The sequence below is a fragment of the Palaemon carinicauda genome, chromosome 11 (genome assembly GCF_036898095.1).
Source record: "Palaemon carinicauda isolate YSFRI2023 chromosome 11, ASM3689809v2, whole genome shotgun sequence".
Taxonomy (NCBI): Eukaryota; Metazoa; Arthropoda; class Malacostraca; order Decapoda; family Palaemonidae; genus Palaemon; species Palaemon carinicauda.
In genome coordinates, this window is record NC_090735.1 from 10,836,843 (window position 1) to 10,859,815 (window position 22,973).

The 22,973-nt window shown below is 36.4% G+C and overlaps 8 non-coding genes across 8 annotated transcripts; all 8 read right to left on the reverse strand.

Annotated features, from left to right (window-relative positions):
* Positions 1-1,243: 1,243 nt before the first annotated feature.
* On the reverse strand, positions 1,244-1,316 carry TRNAK-UUU (transfer RNA lysine (anticodon UUU)). The gene has a single exon. It is a non-coding gene; the product is annotated as a tRNA-Lys (tRNA).
* A 2,112-nt stretch (positions 1,317-3,428) lies between these two features.
* On the reverse strand, positions 3,429-3,501 carry TRNAK-UUU (transfer RNA lysine (anticodon UUU)). The gene has a single exon. It is a non-coding gene; the product is annotated as a tRNA-Lys (tRNA).
* Positions 3,502-7,821: 4,320 nt separating this feature from the next.
* On the reverse strand, positions 7,822-7,894 carry TRNAK-UUU (transfer RNA lysine (anticodon UUU)). Its single transcript has one exon. It is a non-coding gene; the product is annotated as a tRNA-Lys (tRNA).
* A 1,751-nt stretch (positions 7,895-9,645) lies between these two features.
* On the reverse strand, positions 9,646-9,718 carry TRNAK-UUU (transfer RNA lysine (anticodon UUU)). The gene has a single exon. It is a non-coding gene; the product is annotated as a tRNA-Lys (tRNA).
* Positions 9,719-11,554: 1,836 nt separating this feature from the next.
* On the reverse strand, positions 11,555-11,627 carry TRNAK-UUU (transfer RNA lysine (anticodon UUU)). Its single transcript has one exon. It is a non-coding gene; the product is annotated as a tRNA-Lys (tRNA).
* A 2,000-nt stretch (positions 11,628-13,627) lies between these two features.
* Positions 13,628-13,700, reverse strand: TRNAK-UUU (transfer RNA lysine (anticodon UUU)). Its single transcript has one exon. It is a non-coding gene; the product is annotated as a tRNA-Lys (tRNA).
* A 2,906-nt stretch (positions 13,701-16,606) lies between these two features.
* Positions 16,607-16,679, reverse strand: TRNAK-UUU (transfer RNA lysine (anticodon UUU)). Its single transcript has one exon. It is a non-coding gene; the product is annotated as a tRNA-Lys (tRNA).
* Positions 16,680-21,212: 4,533 nt separating this feature from the next.
* On the reverse strand, positions 21,213-21,285 carry TRNAK-UUU (transfer RNA lysine (anticodon UUU)). The gene has a single exon. It is a non-coding gene; the product is annotated as a tRNA-Lys (tRNA).
* Between the last annotated feature and the right edge of the window lie 1,688 nt (positions 21,286-22,973).

Sequence of the window (22,973 nt, forward strand, 5' to 3'; positions counted from 1 at the left end):
TAAGAAACCCCTGGTGAGTTATAAGCAATATCAATTACACTATCAGAATGTTAAACTCGCAAATCTGTATAACTGAATTATCAGAGAAACTAATTTGGTAAAAAATCAATTACTAATAAAATAAATAATTCGGGTCAAATTTTGCGCATGCGCACTTTACAACTTTCACGACATTGTATTTACAGTGACTATTGACATAAATATAGTGGTTTTCCTTCAAATCTAGGCCACTGGTCATCAAAAGTGCTTCATATGACCCACTTGTCAAAATCTTACATGTGGAAAATCAGGGGTTTTTCCGCCATTTTAAAAATGTGGTGGCAATCATGAAAAATCAAAAATTTGAGTGGCTCACAGTTTTATTTTCATAAAAACGCCATAAAGAACCTTCTTGCATCATAAAATGAACTATTTTGGAAAATTTTAAGGTTATCCACCCTACTACAGGTTCTCTCCATGGTAACTTCAGTTAAGTTCTTAATCCTTGAGAGCCAACGAAACGCAATCAATGACTGTAGGTGCCACTGTTAGAGAAGTCACTGCAGTCTTTCCAAGTCCTTTACGCTCAGAAATAAGAACGTCAATAAAGAAACACAGAGTATCAGGGTTCTCCACCTCTGCCCAGCGCTGGCCCTCTACCCAACTAATTATCAATATAAAAAAATGAACAGTTGATAAATGACAATACCTAAAACTGCAGATACAGTATGAAATTTGTCTTCATTCCACTTGATATTAAACTTAAAATCTCAAACGGCACATGTAAAAGACCGACATCCATGTCATGGAAAGTGTAAAAGTGGCAATGTTGTGGCACACACTAAAAGGAAAAAGATCGGAAAAGTAAATTAGTTTACAATGATAAACACCAGAGGCCTCCAGGAAATGTTCTGCATAATCAAAATCAACACGATGAATTCTTAGAATCATAAATTCTACCTCTATCATTCTTTTAAGAAGCGATTTCTGAACATCATTCTTTTTTACACTGTTATCCTTTTTCAGTAAAGTTTGAAATTTAAATAGTTTCTCCAGAGCATGACTTTGTCATCTCGAGAATAGATACTGTTGCCCGATTATGAGATTAATCCCGGGATTAATGCCATGAATGTTGTTTTTTGAATATTCACATCATACATACTGTAACTACAAGCTAACTTGTTTGGTTTGACAGTTGTGGTATGTTGCTTAGGATGTAATGTGAATAGCATATACTCTTGAGATAATACTTTGAAAATGTCATCGCCCGAACAGGGACTTGAACCCTGGACCCTTAGGTTAAAAGCCTAATGCTCTACCGACTGAGCTATCCGGGCTTGAAACTATAATGAAAATCAGAATTTGAAGTAGATAAAGTAAACGATGACGCCCCAATCTGTCACAGTACAAACAAGATTCCATATCAACCATAAAACCCAACCAGCCTCTTCGTCCAACTCCAACGTACGTTTCACTTGATCAATAATATCAAGTTCTGTTACATTTCTCTGAGGACGTGACTTTTCAATGACACTGTACTTGACATTTTTATAAGATGTGGAATAATTAGATGATGGGTCTAAGAGATTGAAAGAATGAGGTTGAAAAACCAGATCTTTGTTACTAACTCTACTATTTTAGCTGAGTGAGTCATAATTATGCCACTATAATAATGAATCCGATTAATCAACATGTCACCATTCTCGAAAACTAATGAAATTATTAGCTATCAATTAAAAAAAATTGAAACATTTCAACAAAACCATTTCAATCAAATGTGGTGATCTAAAAAAAGAATCGGGGAAAGTTCTTGACAAAGATATCATTTCCTATAAATGCAGCTGTGCTTTGTAAGTCATGCAACTGCAGATGAATAACTACTTACAACTATGAGAACAGTAAACTATACAATTTTGAGAATGATGTACAAACTCAACGAATTAAAATTACACTGGATTTATGATATAATACACATCCGAGCTGATAGCAATTGCTATCTTGGTACTCGGAAGATGTGCGCTATCCTATTCAACATGGAAAATGGTATAATTATATCTAAGCTATTTTTCGCCAAGAGTTTCATTATTTTTCATCCTCACCCTTTTCAACAGTCGAATTAATGATGCTGGAGCGCAGTTGGATTATCTTGATGGAAATCCCTTTGGGTAACGGCTTAAGTTAAACTAGTCACAGTCCACACAGAGATTTGAACCCTGGCCCCTTAGGTCAACGGCCCAATGCTCTACCAACTGAGCTATCCAGGCATAAATTGCAGGTAATGAAAATCAGGATTTGAAGTAAAAGGTAAAGTAGATGATGCCCTACTCTGTCAAAATACAAACAAGATTCCCTATAAATCTTCAAATATTCATCAGCCTCTCCGTTCACATCAATAAACGGTTTTACTTTATCAATGATATAAGTTCTATCACATTTGCATAGGTAGTGACTCCTCAAGGAAACGGTACTTCCCTTTTTTCATTAAAGGCGGAATAATAGGAGGACGAGGAGGAGGAGGAAGAGGAGGAGGAGAAAAGAGAGACTCGCTCTTCCATACTTGAATTGACATTGCCGGAACAGGACTTAGAACTCTAGACCCTTAGGTTAAAAGCCCAATGCTCTACCGACTGAGCTATTCGGGCTTGAATAGCAAGTAATGAAAACGATTACTTAATCTGTCAAAATCTCCAAATACCACCAGCTTCTCCGTCCACACAAATGGAGGTTTTCACTTTGTTTACAATCTCTGATTTATATCACAAGTCTCTGCACAGGAGGTGACTTTTAAAGGATACTGTACATCGTTTATTTTTTCATTGGAGGTTAAATAAGCAGATGATAGAGAGAGAGAGAGAGAGAGAGAGAGAGAGAGAGAGAGAGAGAGAGAGAGAGAGTTTCACTCATCACTTGCTGGATGAGGCTTAATTTTGTCACTAAAAAAATGAAACTGATTAATTGCAGTGTCACACATCACAACTTCCTGGAACAAATTATTTACCAAACACGAAACTGACAATTCAAAGCCAACATTTCGATCAAAATAATCCCCATAAAAATATTCATAAAAACTCAATACAATCTTACAGAAAGGCTTTGCCTTGCAGATAAATATTCAGCTATAACTATAACAACAGAAGTTTATATATTAGGAGGGTAAGTGCTAACTTAAAAAGAAAGAAAAAAAAAACATTCTTGACATGCAACTCAAAAATGGAGAATAGAGTGTCTTACTTGGTAATTGAAGAAGCAATGGGGCTCCTAAATCTCACATGGAAAACTAACTTCACAAGCATGTCTGCACCATTTTTCTCAACCAAATGTTTTCGTAACTTTTTCCTTACATTTTTAGATAATCTAGGTTTGTAAGGGTTGACTTACTCTCATACCAGTTTCTTGACTTTTTTAGGATATCCCTCCAAATAATGGATAATTAAGCATGAAAAGGTCATCGCCCGAACAGGGACTTGAACCCTGGACCCTTAGGTTAAAAGCCTAATGCTCTACCGACTGAGCTATCCGGGCTTGAAAAGCCTGGTACAAAAATCAGCATTTAAAGTAGCAGATGTGTAAATGATGATCTATTCTATCAAAATACAACTAAGACCATATTTCCAAACACCACCAGCCTCTCTGTCATCACCTCTAAACGTTTTCACTCGATCAGTAATCTCAGAGTTCTATTAAATTTCCCTGCATAGGAGGTGACTTTTCAATGATACTGTACTTTACTTTTTTCATTGTAGGTGGAATAATCAGATGAAGGGTCTCAAGGGGAAGTGAAATAATCAAATGGGGAGTCTAAGTGATAGCATGAGGTTGAAAAACTAGATGAGAGTTACTAACTCTTACATGTTTACTGAGTGAGGTATAATTTTATCACTATGATACTGAAACTGATTAATCACCACGTCACCAATCTTAAAAAAAAAAAAATATTGTCAATTAAATAAGAAAAATGACTTCAACACAAGCAATTAAATCAAATGTGATGACATAAAGATAACAATTCGACAAAACTTTTAATCAACCCAAATTCATATCAATACAGTCATGCTTGTAAGCCACAGGCACTTGTGCCGTCAAGAGCAGGAAAACGCATGATTGCACCTTCATGCATGTAGAAACTCCTCTGTTGTGAGACTGCGGTATGATCTTATATCTTACTTAAACGTCTACACAGATCTGGATTTCACACTGTTCCAGGCTATACGACCAGTAGTAGAGCAGATACCTTACAAAATAGTTCATTTTATGATACAAGCATAAAACTTTGCACAAAGTTTCCTTGTGATGTTCATAAAGAAATAAAACTGTGAGCAACTCAATTTTTTCACTATTCAAGATGGCCGCCACATTTTTTAAAATGGCGGCAAAATCCCATTCCAGAATTTGAGAAATTGACCATACGAAGTAATTTTTATGACCAGTGGCCTAGAATTGAGGTAAAACATCTATATTCAATTCAGTATTCACTGTAAATACAATTTTGTGAAAACTCTGCAAAGTGCATGCGTGAAATTAGACTGACAAAGTCATATTGATTCATGTATCTTCTCATATACAGGTGCATAATTCTGTGCATTGCAATCCTGACCTATAGCATTTACAATTCCCAGTACAAATCCTTTTACATCCACATTTTAAGAGCTGTTGACATGACGCTGCTATTGGCTGCAAGCTGGTCCAATACGGCGTCAAAACATTGTCGTCTTTTTGCCAACCCCAACTTTCAGGTGAAGGTAATTTCATAATGCGAACCACAGACTGACCCCACGTGTACCCCGCTTGCAGTACAGCTCGCTTCATATGCTCTACTAAAGCTTCCTCAGAGGGTGGGATGGCATTATAAGGCTTCTGGTTTCGTGCAAACAATTCAAACCTTGCTTCATCGACTTTGTTTGTAGTACTAGAGCAGTCGCACATCACAACAAACTCTTCAATGACTCATGTCAGATGATGATAAGTCATCTGTAGGGGAACTAAGTCTTATAAAAACCGCTGTTTCCTCAGGATGGACATTCAATACCTGCCAGCACGACTTCTTACCTTTGCCAGCAAATGCAGACACTCTATCACAACCAGAGAAGGCGTGAAAAAATGGCAATCCTCTTGCTTTTGGCCCTAGTAATCTAGATATTTCATGTAAAGGGATCCATCTCAAATCCTTCCCTTTCCCAAAAGCAATTCATAGACTTTCTATATTCAAGTCTGCAAACAATGAAACACCAATGACTACAACATTTGTATCTGAACTTACTATCATGACACTCTGACTGCCGTTGACGGCTGCGTCTTTTGCATGAAGAAACATTCGAGTGTCAGCCTCTTCGTGGTTACAAGGTGAAATCTGGGAAACATCTGTTTCGTTGTTTGAGATAACATTCGCCTCCCGAGTAACAATAATGTCTATTTCGTTGTTCATCACAGCAATTTTGTCGGCAAGGAAAACAAACAGTTCCGTTTTGTTTTAATCACATCTCAAAAATGTGTTCCACGATTTAGGTGGTCTACTATTAGTGGTAACTTTTCTTCTTCCGCCTGTTCCGCGTTTTCGTCTAGTTTCACCTTTCAAGCTATCGTCATAATAAACATCAAACACGATATCTATTCGTCGGTGATTCCTCGCACAGTGCTGGACGTAAGGCAAAATAACATCGTCGGCAAATGCATCAAAGGTTTTACATGCTCCTGGCTGTTTCTAGTTGACCAACACAACAACATCTATAATGAGAGTATCTGCCTGTGGTGCGATTGAAGGGACCTGTATATCGCTTTCCAGCACTGGCATCAATTGTGACTTTGTTCCAGAGATTAAACTCCCATTTTGTGATATTGATGGTGGATAGTTTTGATTCTCGTGACGAAAAAAGTCTTCTACATCATATTGCCTACTTTGGCAAGAGATGAACAATCTTGAAAACAGATTGGAGTCATCTTTTAAGCTTGCAAACTTTGACTTTGATGCATTCGCGTCTGATTTTGACCTTGAACTAAATAGTGGAAGTTTGTTTTTTGCAATTGGCTCGTAAATTTCTGACTTTTCTGTATTGTTAACTTTTTTTCAAGAACTGATCAAACTGACGACTACCAAGCTTTGTCAGTTGTTGTAGTGACTCGGCAACCTTGCTGTCAACATCTTTTGTGTCAATAGCATAGAGATCTAAAGACTCTTCCTCAAAAGGGTTTCCCATTTCTATAAATACCGCCTTAAGGTTTTTTTTTTTTTTTTCCAAAAATCTGTTTTTGTGTAGAAAGTGTTTCTTCGTGGTGTTTGGATCTTTTTAACTTCACGTTTCCACTTGCTGTTGAAAACTCGTCAACCAATCTACTAATCTCTGGTACAGCAACTGTCCATCTTCGAAGAGCTGAAGGATCTTCCGTCAAGCCAATGGCTTCTCCATCACCTTTTACGACAGCATTATTTTGCTCATGCGCTTCACCTCTAGCAATATACATGAAAACCTTCTCTTTCATGTTCATGTTCATTTTATCATCCATTTCATGTTCATTTCCCTGATATAGCCGGAGTCTCGCTGCTTGGGAGTAAATAAATAACCAACTTTTTTATGCTGCCATTTTGTTTTTGACTGCCATTTTGTAAGAAACCCCTGGTGAGTTATAAGCAATATCAATTACACTATCAGAATGTTAAACTCGCAAATCTGTATAACTGAATTATCAGAGAAACTAATTTGGTAAAAAATCAATTACTAATAAAATAAATAATTCGGGTCAAATTTTGCGCATGCGCACTTTACAACTTTCACGACATTGTATTTACAGTGACTATTGACATAAATATAGTGGTTTTCCTTCAAATCTAGGCCACTGGTCATCAAAAGTGCTTCATATGACCCACTTGTCAAAATCTTACATGTGGAAAATCAGGGGTTTTTCCGCCATTTTAAAAATGTGGTGGCAATCATGAAAAATCAAAAATTTGAGTGGCTCACAGTTTTATTTTCATAAAAACGCCATAAAGAACCTTCTTGCATCATAAAATGAACTATTTTGGAAAATTTTAAGGTTATCCGCCCTACTACAGGTTCTCTCCATGGTAACTTCAGTTAAGTTCTTAATCCTTGAGAGCCAACGAAACGCAATCAATGACTGTAGGTGCCACTGTTAGAGAAGTCACTGCAGTCTTTCCAAGTCCTTTGCGCTCAGAAATAAGAACGTCAATAAAGAAACACAGAGTATCAGGGTTCTCCACCTCTGCCCAGCGCTGGCCCTCTACCCAAACTAATTATCAATATAAAAAAATGAACAGTTGATAAATGACAATACCTAAAACTGCAGATACAGTATGAAATTTGTCTTCATTCCACTTGATATTAAACTTAAAATCTCAAACGGCACATGTAAAAGACCGACATCCATGTCATGGAAAGTGTAAAAGTGGCAATGTTGTGGCACACACTAAAAGGAAAAAGATCGGAAAAGTAAATTAGTTTACAATGATAAACACCAGAAGCCTCCAGGAAATGTTCTGCATAATCAAAATCAACACGATGAATTCTTAGAATCATAAATTCTACCTCTATCATTCTTTTAAGAAGCGATTTCTGAACATCATTCTTTTTTACACTGTTATCCTTTTTCAGTAAAGTTTGAAATTTAAATAGTTTCTCCAGAGCATGACTTTGTCATCTCGAGAATAGATACTGTTGCCCGATTATGAGATTAATCCCGGGATTAATGCCATGAATGTTGTTTTTTGAATATTCACATCATACATACTGTAACTACAAGCTAACTTGTTTGGTTTAACAGTTGTGGTATGTTGCTTAGGATGTAATGTGAATAGCATATACTCTTGAGATAATACTTTGAAAATGTCATCGCCCGAACAGGGACTTGAACCCTGGACCCTTAGGTTAAAAGCCTAATGCTCTACCGACTGAGCTATCCGGGCTTGAATAACATACCAAAACAAGCAACAAGCTTGTTTTCTAGGCCAAACCATATAACATGTGAATATAGTAAGAAGAGCAATGAACCAAGAACACTACCCGGACGAACACCAGAAATCACATTCCTATACTTTCTATGGTGCCCATCAACAATCTGTTACTTAAAAACCCAATAATGATACTAAGAAAAGACCCACATACTCCCAAATTTTTTGAGTTTGAAAACAAGGGCCTCATGATTAACACTGTCAAAGGTAGCACTAAAATCAAGGCCAATCACACGAAGTTCCTGACCACAATCAAGGGATTTCTGTACACTATTGAAGACTGTAGAATTATAAATTTTGAAGACAGCGAGCTTACAAAGAAATTATCCTCTTTATTTATAAAATGAACATAAAAAACTGTAAAGGACGATAATAACCGCACTCATTCTAACACTCAATAAATATAAAACTAACACTCAGATTAAACAAGATTAACTGTATAGTGGGGCCATCCTGGCTCATACATCACTAGTACAATATCTTATTATCTGTCCATGGATGCTATAAATAGGAAGGTCAAATCCTTTCCTTTTTCTCAATTAACTTCCAGAGCAAATGTGTCTGTCAGTATAATGTTCATGTTCTGTATAATTAAAGTGATGATGTCTTAGAATCATAAATTGTAGTTGCTCCTATTTTACTCTGAACACATTTCTGAATACCTTTCTTTTCCACAATGAATGACTTTACCTACAGAAGTTGGAGCAGCTTATGTTATTTCCCCAGAGTCTGACTTTGCATTAATTATAGGTAGATGGTTGGCCAGGGCACCAACCAACGGTTGAGATACTACCGCTAGCGAGTTATTGGGTCCTTTGACTGGCCAGAAAGTACTACATTGGATCCCTCTCTCAGGTTATGGTTCATTTTGTCTTTGCCTACACATACACCGAATAGTCTGGCCTATTCTTACCACATTCCCCTCTGTCATCATACACCTAACAACACTATCTGAGATTACTAAACAATTCTTTGCTCAAGGGGTTAACTACTGCAATGTAATTGTTAGGTAGTTACTTTCCTCTTTTTAAGGGAAGAAGAGACGCTTTAGCTAGGGTAAGAAGCTCTTCCAGGAGAACACCACTCCAAATTCAAACCACTGCTCTCTAGTTTTGGGCAGTGCCATAGCCTCTTTAACATGGCATTCCACTGTCTTGGAATAGAGTTCTCTTGCTTGGGGGTACACTCGGGTATGCTGTTTTAACTTATTTCTCTTCCTCTTGTTTTCTTTTCTTTCTTTTTTAACTTTTAATAGTTTATATGTGAAAGATCTAATTTGATATTGTTACTGTTCTTGAAATATTTTATTTTTATCATTCATTCTTCTCTTGCAGTTTATTCATTTCCTTCTTTCCTTTCCTCAATGGGTTGGAGTCCTTGGGCTGATAGCATATTGGTTTTACAACTAGGGTTTATAGCCTAGCCTGTAGTAATAATAATCATAGCCAAAAGACCTCAAATACAAATATAGTGAATTAGGAAAACATTATCCTAATAGTCTATTGTGAGACTAATGATGAATCCTTACAATTCATGGCCATGATTTTTGTTTAAGAAAATGCACATCATATACATCAGGTTTAGTTGTATGGCTTCCAGTCATGGTACATGGACTATTGTTGATTGTGATATAGTGTTACGCGTCAGAGGGGGGGGGGGTCAGGGAGAGTCTATTCACACGAGATAATCATCTTTGAAAAGGGCATCGCCCGAACAGGGACTTGAACCCTGGACCCTTAAGTTAAAAGCCTAATGCTCTACCGACTGAGCTATCCGGGCTTGAGTGATTAAACATAAAAATGGATTTATTTCAGGAATTATGTATAAAGGCACGAGACTGTGCTGTGAGCTATACTGTAAAGCTATGGGGAATACCAAAAAAAATGAGAAAATTTTGTAAAAGAAGAAGAACATGGGGAGGATACGTACCTATACGTTCTTCCCTGAAACAATGGCCTAATTTATCAAGGTACACACAAGAATGTACCTCTAACTGCAAAAAATTTTAACAATTAGTAACAACTGGGTGAAGGGCATTTTCAACACCAAAATTAAAGAAAATGGTAGGAACAGGGTCCATATTTTTTTTTTTTGCTATTAGAATAACCATGTCTATTAATAGAAGACATGAAAATTCCTTTCCAGAGAGTACGATCTCCACCCACATCAACATCATTTGATCCTTAGCATATTGAGCACTCTGTAATACTCAGTGGGTAGAGCTCTATACAATTTGTATATCAGCACATTTTTGTTTCACGACAAGGAAATAAAAGTATTAGATTTTGAAGCATCACTGCCAGTTTAGCAAAGGCTCCCCCAATATTCTTTGAAATAAAAAAAGTCCCCCTGTCTACCTACTGCCAATGACAATAAATGATCTGTAGGTAAACCGCTACTCCTAAAGACCGAGACACTCATATGCAAATTACTGGCCAAGATTGTTGTAAAGACCATAATTTAGTTCATTATAACATAAAACAATGTACAACTGACAATATCTCTAACAATCGCCACGCTTCCCCATCATATAACTAGGTTGTGCCCCATTATGGCACATAGACCATAATAATGGTATATGTGTAAGTCTGCAAACACGTATGTAGTCCGTTCGCACCAAATGTCATTTATTAGCCATGTCACGGCAACTGTTACCATAGTGCCGGCCTGGTGTTGCAAAATGTTACGAACTGTCTTCCAGGTGTCACCATTGGTCATGACTTAATATGGAAACACTTACATTTTCGGTTGCCCGAAAAAATTCACTATGGTGACAAGGTGCTATATGGTGGAAACATCAATTGACAATGCAACCCCACAACTGTCACCAAGCAAAAAAAGGTCGCTCTACCCGAGATCATCACCTCAACAATTTTCCCTATGACGTCACATACCACCATGGTGATTGACATCATGGGAGCAAAAAACCGCAGACTTCTTTTTTTTTTTGTCACCAGAACCACACAATTGAGGGCAACTCTTGCCAAACTTGCCCGTCATGATGATTGCCAGCTTAGACCACATATATATGGCTCGGGCATGTAACCATAAATGTGCAGTTTTACCATACTCTATCTACTGGTAAACCTTCGAATCTCACAGGAACAAGCAAAGGACCTAAGTTGATCTTATTAGAATCTAAATGAGGAGACTTGTGGTATACAAAATGGAAAGCTGCCATAAACATAGTTTTTAATTCCCAATACTATACAAGGCTATCCAAAATTACTTAACATAATCTTTTCACCCAGCGAAGCTCAAGTTTAATGTTTCTCTTGCATGGTTAGAGGTTAATTAGCCAATAAGTCTTAAGTATGAATGAGTGGAAATTGATTGGTCTTGGAGTAAACGTTTTCTGATCTCCCCTAAACCTGATTAATTTCCAAAGGTCACTGATGAATAATTAAAAATTCATGGATTTTTTCTTTTGGAGTTATTCTGAGCATGATATGTGTAAGTTGCATATATTCTATACTACGTGTTGTTGTTTGTGAGGTACTGTCATGTATGGAAAAGAGTGGGATGCCTATTTTTATATCTTGCCCATAAGGCTTAGTTGTTTTACTTCATTGAAATTTCTTTTAGATAAGAGATAATAATCCTCGAAAAGGTCACCGCTCGAACAGGGACTTAAACCCTGGACCCTTAGGTTAAAAGCCTAATGCTCTACCGACTGAGCTATCCGGGCTTCAGTGATTTTGCATGAAATAGACTCATTGAAGCAAATAAAATGAATTGGATTTATTTCAGGATCTATATCTAAACCCATGAGATTGCACTGTAAGCTATATGGTGAATACCAACAAAAAGTAGAGAACATTTTGTAAAATTTGAAGAACATGGGGAGGATAAGTACCCAAACGTTGATCCCTGAAACAATAGACTAATTTATCAATGTCCACACAAGAATCTGTATCTCAATGGAAATTAGTTTGATTTTTATAGTTACATTATTGGAGAATAGGAGGTGAAGTAAATGAGAATGTTTGTACCCAGGCAAAGTTTTGAACACTGGGCCCTACGATCTCCTGGCTTATATATACATTACTAAAAAGGGGTCTAAAGTAAAGTAAATAAAACAATGCGCTAATTAGACACTACCTCTAACTGCAGAAAATGTTACATTTAGTAACAATTGGGTGAAGGGCATTTTCAACACCAAAATCAAGATAATTGGTGGAAAAGGGTTCATAATTTCCTTGCTATAAGAATAACCACGTCTAACAGAAGATATGAAAATTCCTTTCCAGAAAGTATGATCTTAACACACATCAATGTCATTTGCTCATTAGTATCTTGAGCACTCTGTAATAATCAGTTGGTAGAGCTCTATACAATTTGAATATTTGCACATATTTGTTTTACGACAAGGAAATAATAGTATTAGATTTAGAAGCAACACTGCCATTCTAGTAGAGGCTGTCCCAATATTCTGAAAAAACTAGTTCTCCTCTCTACCTACTGCCAAAGATAATAAATGATCTGTAAGTAAATCACTACTCCTAAAGCCAGAGTCACTCATATGCAAATTATTGGCCGTGATTGTTGTAAAGGCCATAATTTAGTTCTTTATAACGTACAACAATGCATTACTGACAGTATCTATAACAATCACCATGCTTCCCCACCATATCACTAGATAGTGCCCTGGTATGTCTACAACACCTAAGTGGTCCGTTTGCACCATTATTTATTGGCCATGTCAAGGCAACTGTTGCTGTAATGGCGGCCTGGTGCGACAAGACGTTACGAACCGTCTTTCCGGTATCGCCATTGATCACTAAGTGTTGGTGCAAGCATTGAGTTAATATGGCAACGCTTACCACATTTTCGGCTGCCCAACAAAATTCCTTATTGTGATAGGGTACTGTTTGGTGGAATTATCACTTGAAAATGCAACTCCACAACCGTCACCAAGCAAAGAAGGTCGCTCCAACCGAGATCATCACCTCGTAAAAATTTTACAAATAATGTCGTATACCACCATGGTGACTGATATCGTGGTGGCGCAAACAGCCCACTGTTTTTTTCCCACCAGAGCCACACGATTGAGGGCAACTATCACCAAACTTACCTGTTATAACCATCGTAAGCTGAGACCGCATATATATGGTTTGCACATGAAACATGAATGTGCAGTTTAAACATATTCTATCCAATGGTAATCTTTTGAATCTCAAAAGCACAAGCACAGGGCCTAAGTCAATATTATGAGAATGTGAATGAAGAGACTTGTGGCATTCATTATGAAGCGCTGTCAAAACAAAGTATTTGACTCCAAAGTTATAAAAGGCTATCAATAATTACTTGGCATCATAATTTCACCCAGCAAAGCCTGAAACAGTTTAATGTTTCTCCAGTCTTATTAGGGGCTAATTCTAAACTATGAATGAGTGAAAATTGATTTGACTTGGATTAAACATCTTTTGAGACCCCCTAAATTTGCTTAATTTTCAAAGGTCACTGATTAATAACAAAAACTTGATTGACATTTTTCTTTTGTAGTTCATCTGAGTATGATATGTGTAAGTTGCATATGTTCTATACTGCGTGTTGTTGTTTTTGAGGCACTGTTATGTATGGAGAAGGGTGGGATGACCATTATTTATATACCACCCATAGGGGTTACTTGTTTTACTTCATTGAAATTTCTTTTATATAAGAGATGATGAAACTTGAAAAGGTCATCGCCCGAACAGGGACTTTAACCCTGGACCCTTAGGTTAAAAGCCTAATGCTCTACCGACTGAGCTATCCGGGCTTATAGAATATGACAAGCTAAAGAATATTTCAAGTAAAAATATAAAACAATAAGTAGCAGATTTAATACAGGCACAAAAGACGAGTTACCGTATGCACTAGAAGGATGTGAATATTTTAAGCCCCTTTTATATAGATTTTACAGAAAATGAAGCAAGGGTAGGATAATAATACATAAATTTCCCTAAAAAAATATCTCATCAAATTAGAAACAAGATTCCCTCACCAAATCAAAAAATTACTACAGCTTGAGGATTTTCCAATGATGCTGGGATTTCCTTCATCATACATGAGAGAGAGAGAGAGAGAGAGAGAGAGAGAGAGAGAGAGAGAGAGAGAGAGAGAGAGAGAGAGAGAGAGAGAGAGAGAGAGAGAGAAAAAAAAATGAATGATGTTTATAGTTTTGACACTGTATTTATTTTATTAATCCAATTCTAAATAAAGACTTAACAATAATCATGACTAAGGAGAAGATGTGTTGATATGGACTAACTGTTTAAAGTGAAAAGGAAGGATAATGAGTCTTCCAGCCCGGGATTCTAAAGTGAATAGGAAAGTCTAAAAAGATTAATTGCAGCTTCATTAGAGTATCTGGATCTACACAGACAAAGAGGCCACCTTGTATGCCAAAGCATAAAGGGAATTTTCCGCTCTGTTTTCAGAAGGGCCTTTATGAGAGATGAACAAAAGGGGAAGGATAATGGTACATAACTTCATTGCTCAAACAATGACCTAGTCTATTGACAGGAGCAGGAGCCTCACTTTCCAGCTCCAAAAAGTTGTCTCCTTCCATTTTGAATTCCTTCGTTCATTGGTATTTTGCATAATTTGTGGTACTCTGTCTCTGACATGTTAGCAAAATTAGTAACTAGTTTATATTGAAAAAAAAAGAAGCAATCTTGTTTCCCAAAATTGTAGATATGAAATTTGTCGATTTCTATTTAATATCAAAAGTTTAAAATCTTATAACATACAAGTAAAAAGATTATGTCGATTTGATGACAGTGTAAAAGGGGGACATACTAGAAAAACCATCAAAAGAAAGATAAGCAAAGAAAAGTTTTAAATATAGCATTTTTAGAAAGAATATAACGAAACTATCATTCAATTAACTTCCTGGACGAATGCATTTCACTTATGTCTCAGTTTAGTATAATCAATATTGCCATAGTAAGTTCTTGGCATTATAAACTGGGTCACCATACTCTTCTCTTAATCTAGTACTTTAACTTGTTTCTTTTCAAAACATTCCTAATGTAACTTTAGTTTACTGTTACTTCACCAACGTCTATATCATGGAAAGTAATAAAGGGAAGAAAATCACAGCAAATTATATATATAATTTCAATTTGAGGTTAGACAAGAAATCTATCCCATTGTTAACTTCCAGAGCAAATGTTAATGTATACTATACCAGTTACTGCTCATGTTCTGTATAATCAAAATCAACATGAAGATGTCTTAAGCCGGCCATACACGCAGAGGACTGACCGTTCGGTTTGTCCTGCAGGAGTGGAGTGACGCTCCAATCCTGTGAGAAATGCCGACACACGCTACAGACTAGCCTGCTTAGTTCAAGATGATTGGGCACCCAGGATTATGCCTACATAGTTACGTTTTTTGGTATTTTTAAACCAAATTTGGTACATTACGGGGTCTAAAGTACAATTGGTAGCCTACATCTAATTTTTAAAATGCCAAATTTTGGAACTTTTTACTTTCTTTATATATTATCTAATATAAATCTATGAAATCTGATTTTAAATAATCATATGAAGGAACGTAATAGGCATTCTCTGTCAGCTTCTACATGGTGGTGATTGTCTGCTACGGTGCCAATGTACCTATTTCTCTTGAAGTCATTATAGACTACCTTTCCCTTTATCCCTCTTAATCCGAGAGTCCAAGTGCCTCCTGAAAGGAATATACTAAATGGATTTTTAGACCTTTTTGGAGATTATCTTATGCTGAAGCACTACTGTACTTTTAATTAGGCATACTTGTTTTCACGTTAATTTATAGTAATTTGAAAGTATCTATAACAATGTTTGATCCTGTGGGTCCATCTTGTGAGATAGGTCGGATTGATTGCTTCGCTAATCATAGACCTTGATTACTTCTCCAAACGTCTCTACTATCTCCTCCCACCAGCACCTGTGCAGGATTAGTACCTTCATTAATCTTTTGACTCTACTGTGGGAGACTACCTAGTTTGGGAAGGGAAAGAGCAATCTTCTCTGATATAACAATGATAAAGCAAAAATTTTTTTATTTCAGTAATAAGTCAAATGATTGTGAAATGCAATCAGTGTATCATTATAATATAAAAGTGGTCCAATCAAGGGACAAAGTATGGAATACTGTATGTGTCAAAATAGGCGAGTCAACCCAGTCGCCATGCTAGTCCGTGCCCACACACGCAAGAGATTGGCGGCGCATACTGGCAATCGCGACGGGATGGGCCTGTTCGGTCAAACATGAGAGGACAGGCTAGTCACGCCAGGTTTGTCCTGTTTAACCCCCATACACATTAAGAATTGGTGTGAACACGCCAATCATGGGCAAATCAGTACGCCAATCCTCTGCGTGTATAGCCTGCTTTACAATCATAAATTGTTCATCCTCCTAATCTTTTCTGAAGATATATATAAATACCTTTCTTTTCCAAGGTGAATTACTATACTCAGTATATTGGAGGAGCTTATATTGTGGGGGAAATGTTCTTGATAGCATTGCAAATTATGGCCATGAATTTGGTTTTAGAATATTGTATGGCTTGGCATTTGTAGCTGGTAGTACACTTGAGTTCTATTGTTTGTGATATACGATAGTGCTAACCGTAAGGGATGGGGAGAGGAGACTAGGGAGAGACTATCCACAAAAGATGATAATCCTCAAAAAGGTCATCGCCCGAACAGGGACTTGAACCCTGGACCCTTAGGTTAAAAGCCTAATGCTCTACCGACTGAGCTATCCTGGCTTAAATGATGACAAAAAAAATGAATCTTAGAAGTAAAAAAAAAGAAAGAAAGAAAAAAAAGAGGCTTTGGATTTATTTCACGAAATATATCAAATGGAAAAGATTCACTGTGACCTAAAAGGTTATGGGAAATGCCAACACAAATTCGAGCAAATTTTGTAGATGAAAAAAAGGGAGGATAATTACCTATACCTTCCTTCCTAAAAATATGTCCTAATCAAGGTACAGACATAACTCTATAGAAAAAAAAAAAAAAATCACATGAAGAACTTCCATTTAAGCAACCTATTTTGCACAGATATCCCCGATCTCTTAAAACATGAAAAAACTTACATAACTCCCATACAACACATAAACGATTTCAATTATAGTAGCGCTTTACATTAATCAATATTATATTAAAGAAGGACTTCACAATAATCATTATTGTTATTATCATTACTGGCAAAGCTACAACCCTAGTTGAAAAAGTAGCATGCTATAAGCCCAAGGGCTCCAACACAGTGAGGAAAGGAAATGAAAATATAGATATACTACAAGAGAAGTATTTGATAATTAATTAAAATATTTTAACAACAGTAACAACATTGAAATAGATCTTTCATATATAGACTATTGAGACTAAGTCAGGATGTTCAACATAAAACATTCTCTGCAAGTTTCAACTTTTGAAGTTCCAATGCTTCAACGACCTGATTAAGGTCATTCCACCATCTGATCATAACTCGAATAAAACTTCTAGAATATTGTGAAGGCAAGTCTATTAGAATTAACTGCGTACCTAGTATTATGAGCAGGATGGTACTGTCTGGGAAGATCTGAATGCAAAGGATGGTCAGAGTTATGAAAAATCTTGTGTAATACGTATAAAGAACTATCTGAACCATGCAAGTTCTTGCCTAACAAATCAAGATGAGAATCATCAACTGAAGATCAGACAGGAGAACAATACTCGAAACAAGGCAAAATGAAAGAATTAAAACACTTCTTCAGAATAGATTGATCACCAAAAAACTGAAAAGCCTTTCTCAATATGCCATTTTTTTGTTCAATTGAAGAAAATATAGGCAGAAAGTGTTTCCCATGAGTATATTTGCTATCAAGAACCACACATATTATTTTAAAAGAGTCGTATCAAGTTAAGGAAACTTTATGAATGCTGAGATCTGGATGTTGAGGAACCACTGTCCTCGAACTACTTACAATCATACTTTCAGTTTTGTTAGGGTTCAACTGCATGCCTCATAATTTGCACCATCCACTAATTTTAGTTAGATCTCTATTAAGGGATTGAACAACACCAGATCTACATTCAGGAGATGGAAGTGAAGCAAACAGTGTAGAACTATGTGCATATGCACCAACCTTGTTTTCTAGGCCAAACCATATATTATGAGTATAAGATAAGCAAAAGTAATGGGCCAACAACAATAACCTGAGGAACACCAGAAATCCCATTTCTATACTTTCTATGACGCCCATCAATAAAATCTCTTTGCAATCTGTTACTCAAAAATTCAATGATGAGGTTAAGATAATACCCACCTAACCTCAACATTTTGAGTTTGAAAACAAGGGACTCATGATTAACACGGTCAAAGGTAGCACTAAAATCAAGGACAATCATGTGAAGTACCTGACCACAATCACAGGATTTCTGTACACCATTGAAGACTGTAGCATTATAAAATTTGGAGATGGTGAGCTTACAAAGAATATCCTTTTTATTTATAAAATGGATCTAAAATAAATCCGTAAAGGATAATAATTACCATACTCATCCTAACATTCAATGAAGAAAAAACTCACACTCAGATTAATGAAGATTAATTGTATTAGTGGGGCCAACCCCGTTCTAGTACAATATCTTATTACCTGTCCATGCTTGCTATAATTGGGATGGCGATTCATTTTATTTTTCTCAGTTAACTTCCAAAACTGATGTGTAAGTTAATTAATGTTCATGTTCAGTATAATCAAAATGATGACGTCTTAGAATCTTAAACTGTAGCTTCTCCAATTCTCCTCTGAAGACATTTTTAAATACTTTTCTTTTCCACACTGAATGACTTTGCCTACTGAAGTTGGAGCTTAGTTGTTTCCTCAGATTCTGATTTTACATTAAAAAAAAGAAAAAAAAACAGGTACAGATACAGTGACTTATGAGAAATATTATCCTGATAGACTTTTGTAGAGACTAATGATGCACCTTACAATTAATGGCCATGATTTTTGTTTTAGAATATGCCCATCATATAAAACAGGTTTGTTCAGTTTTATGGCTATTGTTGATTGTGATATACTGTTACGCACGAGGGGAGATGGGGGTCCTAGGAAGAGTTTATTATCATGATATGACGATAATCTTCGAAACGGTCATCGCCCGAACAGGGACCTGAACCCTGGACCCTTAGGTTAAAAGCCTAATGCTCTACCGACTGAGGTATCTGGGCTTGAGTAATCACACATGAAATTGACTCTTTGAAGTAAAGAAAATGCTTTGGATTTATTTCAAGAACTATATCAAAATGCATGAAATTGCACTGTGAGCTATAAAGCAATGGAAATTAACAACACAAATTTGAGAAAATTTTGTAGAAGATGACGACCATGGGAAGGATACGTACCCATAAGTTCCTCCCTGAAACAATGACTTAATTCATCAAGGAACACACATGAATCTGTATCTCACTGGATATTAGTTTGATTTCTATAGTTATTTTATCAGAGAACAGAAGGTGAAGTAACTGAAAATGTTTGTACCCAGGCAAAGTTTTGAACACTGGGCCCTTAGACCTCCTGGCCCGTATATCCATGACTAAGAAGGAGTCTAAAGTAAAAGAAATAAAATAAAGTGCATAATTACACACTACCTTTAACTTCAAAAAATGTTAACAATTAGTAACAATTAGGTGAAGGGCATTTTCAACACCAAAACCAAGAAAATTGGAGGAAAAGGGTTCATAATTTCCTTGTTATTAGAATAACCATGTCTAACAAAAGATTAACAAAAGATATGAAAATTCCTTTCCAGAAAGTATGATCTCCACCCACATCAACGTCATTTGCTCATTAGTATCTTGAGCACTCTGTAATACTCAGTAGGTAGTGTTCTATTCAATTTGTATATTAGCACATTATTGTTTCACGACAAGGAAATAATAGTATTAGATTTAAAAGCATCACTGCTATTTTAGTAAAGACTGTCCCAAGTTTCTCCAAATAAAACTAGCCCTCCTGTCTACCTACTGCCAATGACAAAAAATTATCTATAGGTAAACCACTATTGCTTAAACCCTAGTCACTCATTGGCAAATTATTGGCCGTGATTGTTGTGATGGTTGATTGATTTTAAGTTTTCTGGCATCCTGACTTGTTGTAATGGCCATAATTTAATTCATTATAAGATAAAAACAATGTATTACAGACAATATCTCTCAACAATCACCACGCTTCCCCACCATATCAGTAGGCTATGCCCCATTATGGCCCAGAAACTGTGATAATGGTATAGGTGTATGACTGCAAACACCTACACGGTCCATTTGCACCATCATTTATTGGCCATGTCAAGGCAACTGTTGCTGTAATGGTGGCCTGGTGTCACAACGTATTGCCATTGGTTGGTATGTGGTGTTGCAAGCCTTGAGTTAATATGGCGACGCTTACCATATTTTTGGTTGCGCGACAAAATTCATTATGGTGACAAGGTACTTTTTGGTGGAAACGCCATTTGACAATGCAACTCCACAACCGTCAGCAAGCAAAGGAGGTTGCTCCAGCTGAGATCATCACCACATAACAATTTTCCGAATGATGTCGCATAACCCCATGGTAACTGATGTCATGGTGGCACAAACAGCCGATGGGTTTTATCCACCAGAGCCACACGCTTAAGGGCAACTATCGCCAAACTTCCTCGTTATGACGATTGCGAGCTTAGACCACATATATATGGCTCGGGCATGAAACCATAAATGTGCAGTTTAACCATATTCTACCTGATGGTAAACCTTCGAATTTAACAGGAACAAGCTAAGGACCTAAGTCAATCTTATGATAATCTAAATGAGGAGACTTGTGGCATACACTATGTAAAGCTGATATGAACAAAGAGTTTTTAATTCCAAATGTTATACAAGGCTATCCATAATTATTTAACATCATAATATCATCCAGCGAAGATGAAGTTTAATGTTTCTCCAATCTTGTTAGGGGTTAATTAGCCAATAAGTCTTAAGTATGAATGACTGGAAATTGATTTGACTTGGATTAAACATTTAATGATACCCCCTAAATTTGCTAAATTTTCAAGGGTCACTGATGAATAATTTAAAATTCAAGGAAATATTTCTTTCGGAGTTATTCTGAGCATGTGTGTAAGTTGCATTTATTCTATACTGCGAGTTGTTGTTTGTGAGGACTGTTATGTATGGAGAAGAGTGGAATGCCTAATCTTATATCCCGCCCATAAGGCTTAGTTGTTTTACTTCATTGAAATTTCTTTCAGATGATGAAACTTGAAAAGGTCATCGCCCGAACAGGGACTTGAACCCTGGACCCTTAGGTTAAAAGCCTAATGCTCTACCGACTGAGCTATCCGGGCTTGAAAACATGATAAGCTAAAGAATATTTCAAGTTAAAAAATAAAACAATAAGTAGCAGATGTAATACAGGCACAAAAGACGAGTTACCGTATGCACTAGAAGGATGTGAATATTTTAAGCCCCCTTTATATAGATTTTATAGAAAATGAAGCAAGGGTAGGATAATAATACATAAATTTACCTAAAAAATTATCTCATCAAATTAGAAACAAGACTCCCTCACCAAATCAAAAAATCACTACAGCTTGAGGATTTTCCAATGATGCTGCTATTTCCGGCATCATACATATGAGAGAGAGAGAGAGAGAGAGAGAGAGAGAGAGAGAGAGAGAGAGAGAGAGAGAGAGAGAGAGAGAGAGAGAGAGAGAGAAATATGAATGATGTTTATAGTTTTTGTCACTGTATTTATTTCATTCATCCAATTCTAAATAAAGACCTAACAATAATCATGACCAAGGAGAAGATGCGTAGTCCTGGACTAACTGTTTAAAGTGAAAAGGAAGGATAATGAGTCTTCCAGCCCGGGATTCTAAGGTGAATAGGAAAGTCTAAAAAGATTAATTGCAGCTTCATTAGAGTATCTGGATCTACATAGACAAAGAGGCCACCTTGTATGCTAAAGCATAAAAGGGAATTTTCAGCTGTTTTCAGAAGGGCCTTTATGAGAGATGAACAAAAGGGGAAGGATAATGGTACATAACTTCATTGCTCAAACAATGACCTAGTCTATTGACAGGAGCAGGAGCCTCACTTTCCAGCTCCAAAAAGTTGTGCCTCCTTCCATTTTGAATTCCTTTGTTCAATGGTATTTTGCATAGGCTGAGGTACTCTGTATCTCTAATGAATTTGTACATAAGCATATAAGGATTTTACAAATAGGAAATTAAAGCATCAGAATTACAGATATCAGTGATATGTCAACAATATTAGTAGCTATTTTATGTTAAAAAAAAAAAGCGATCCTATCTCCCAAAATTGTAGATATGAGCTTTCTTTCTATTTCTAAAATTTCAAAAATTTTATAACATACATGTACAAGCATTATGTCGATTTGACGAAAATGAAGCACATACTAGAAAAGCCACCGAAAGAATGATAAGCAAAAGTGTTAAATATTTCCTTTTTAGAATATGAATAATAAAGAAACTATGATCCAATTAACTTCCTGGACGAATGAATTTCTCTTGTCTAAGATTCAGTATAATCAATATTGTCATAGTAAGTTCTTAGAAAATTATAAACTGGGCCCCCACACTCATCTCTTAATCTAGTACTTTAACTTCCTTTCACTCTTTTCAAAACATTCCTAACGACCCAACGTAACTTTAGTTTATTTACTATTACTTCACCAACGTCGATATTATGGAAAATATAAAAGGAAGAGAAAAAGAGGGCTTTTGAAGAATGGCTGCAGAGTAATAGTATAGAGAAGTATGAAAAATATAGAGAGAAAAAATGTGGAAGTAAAGCGCAAGGTACGTGAGGCAAAGAGGGCAGCTGACCTGAGGTGGGGTCAGGGATTGGGTCAGTCATATGAAGAGAATAAGAAGAAGTTTTGGAAAGAAGTGAAGAGAGTAAGGAAGGCTAGCTCAAGAATTGAAGAGACAGTGAAAGATGGAAATGGAAGGTTGTTAAAAGGAGAGGAGGCAAGGAAAAGGTGGCCGGAATATTTTGAAAGTTTACTGAA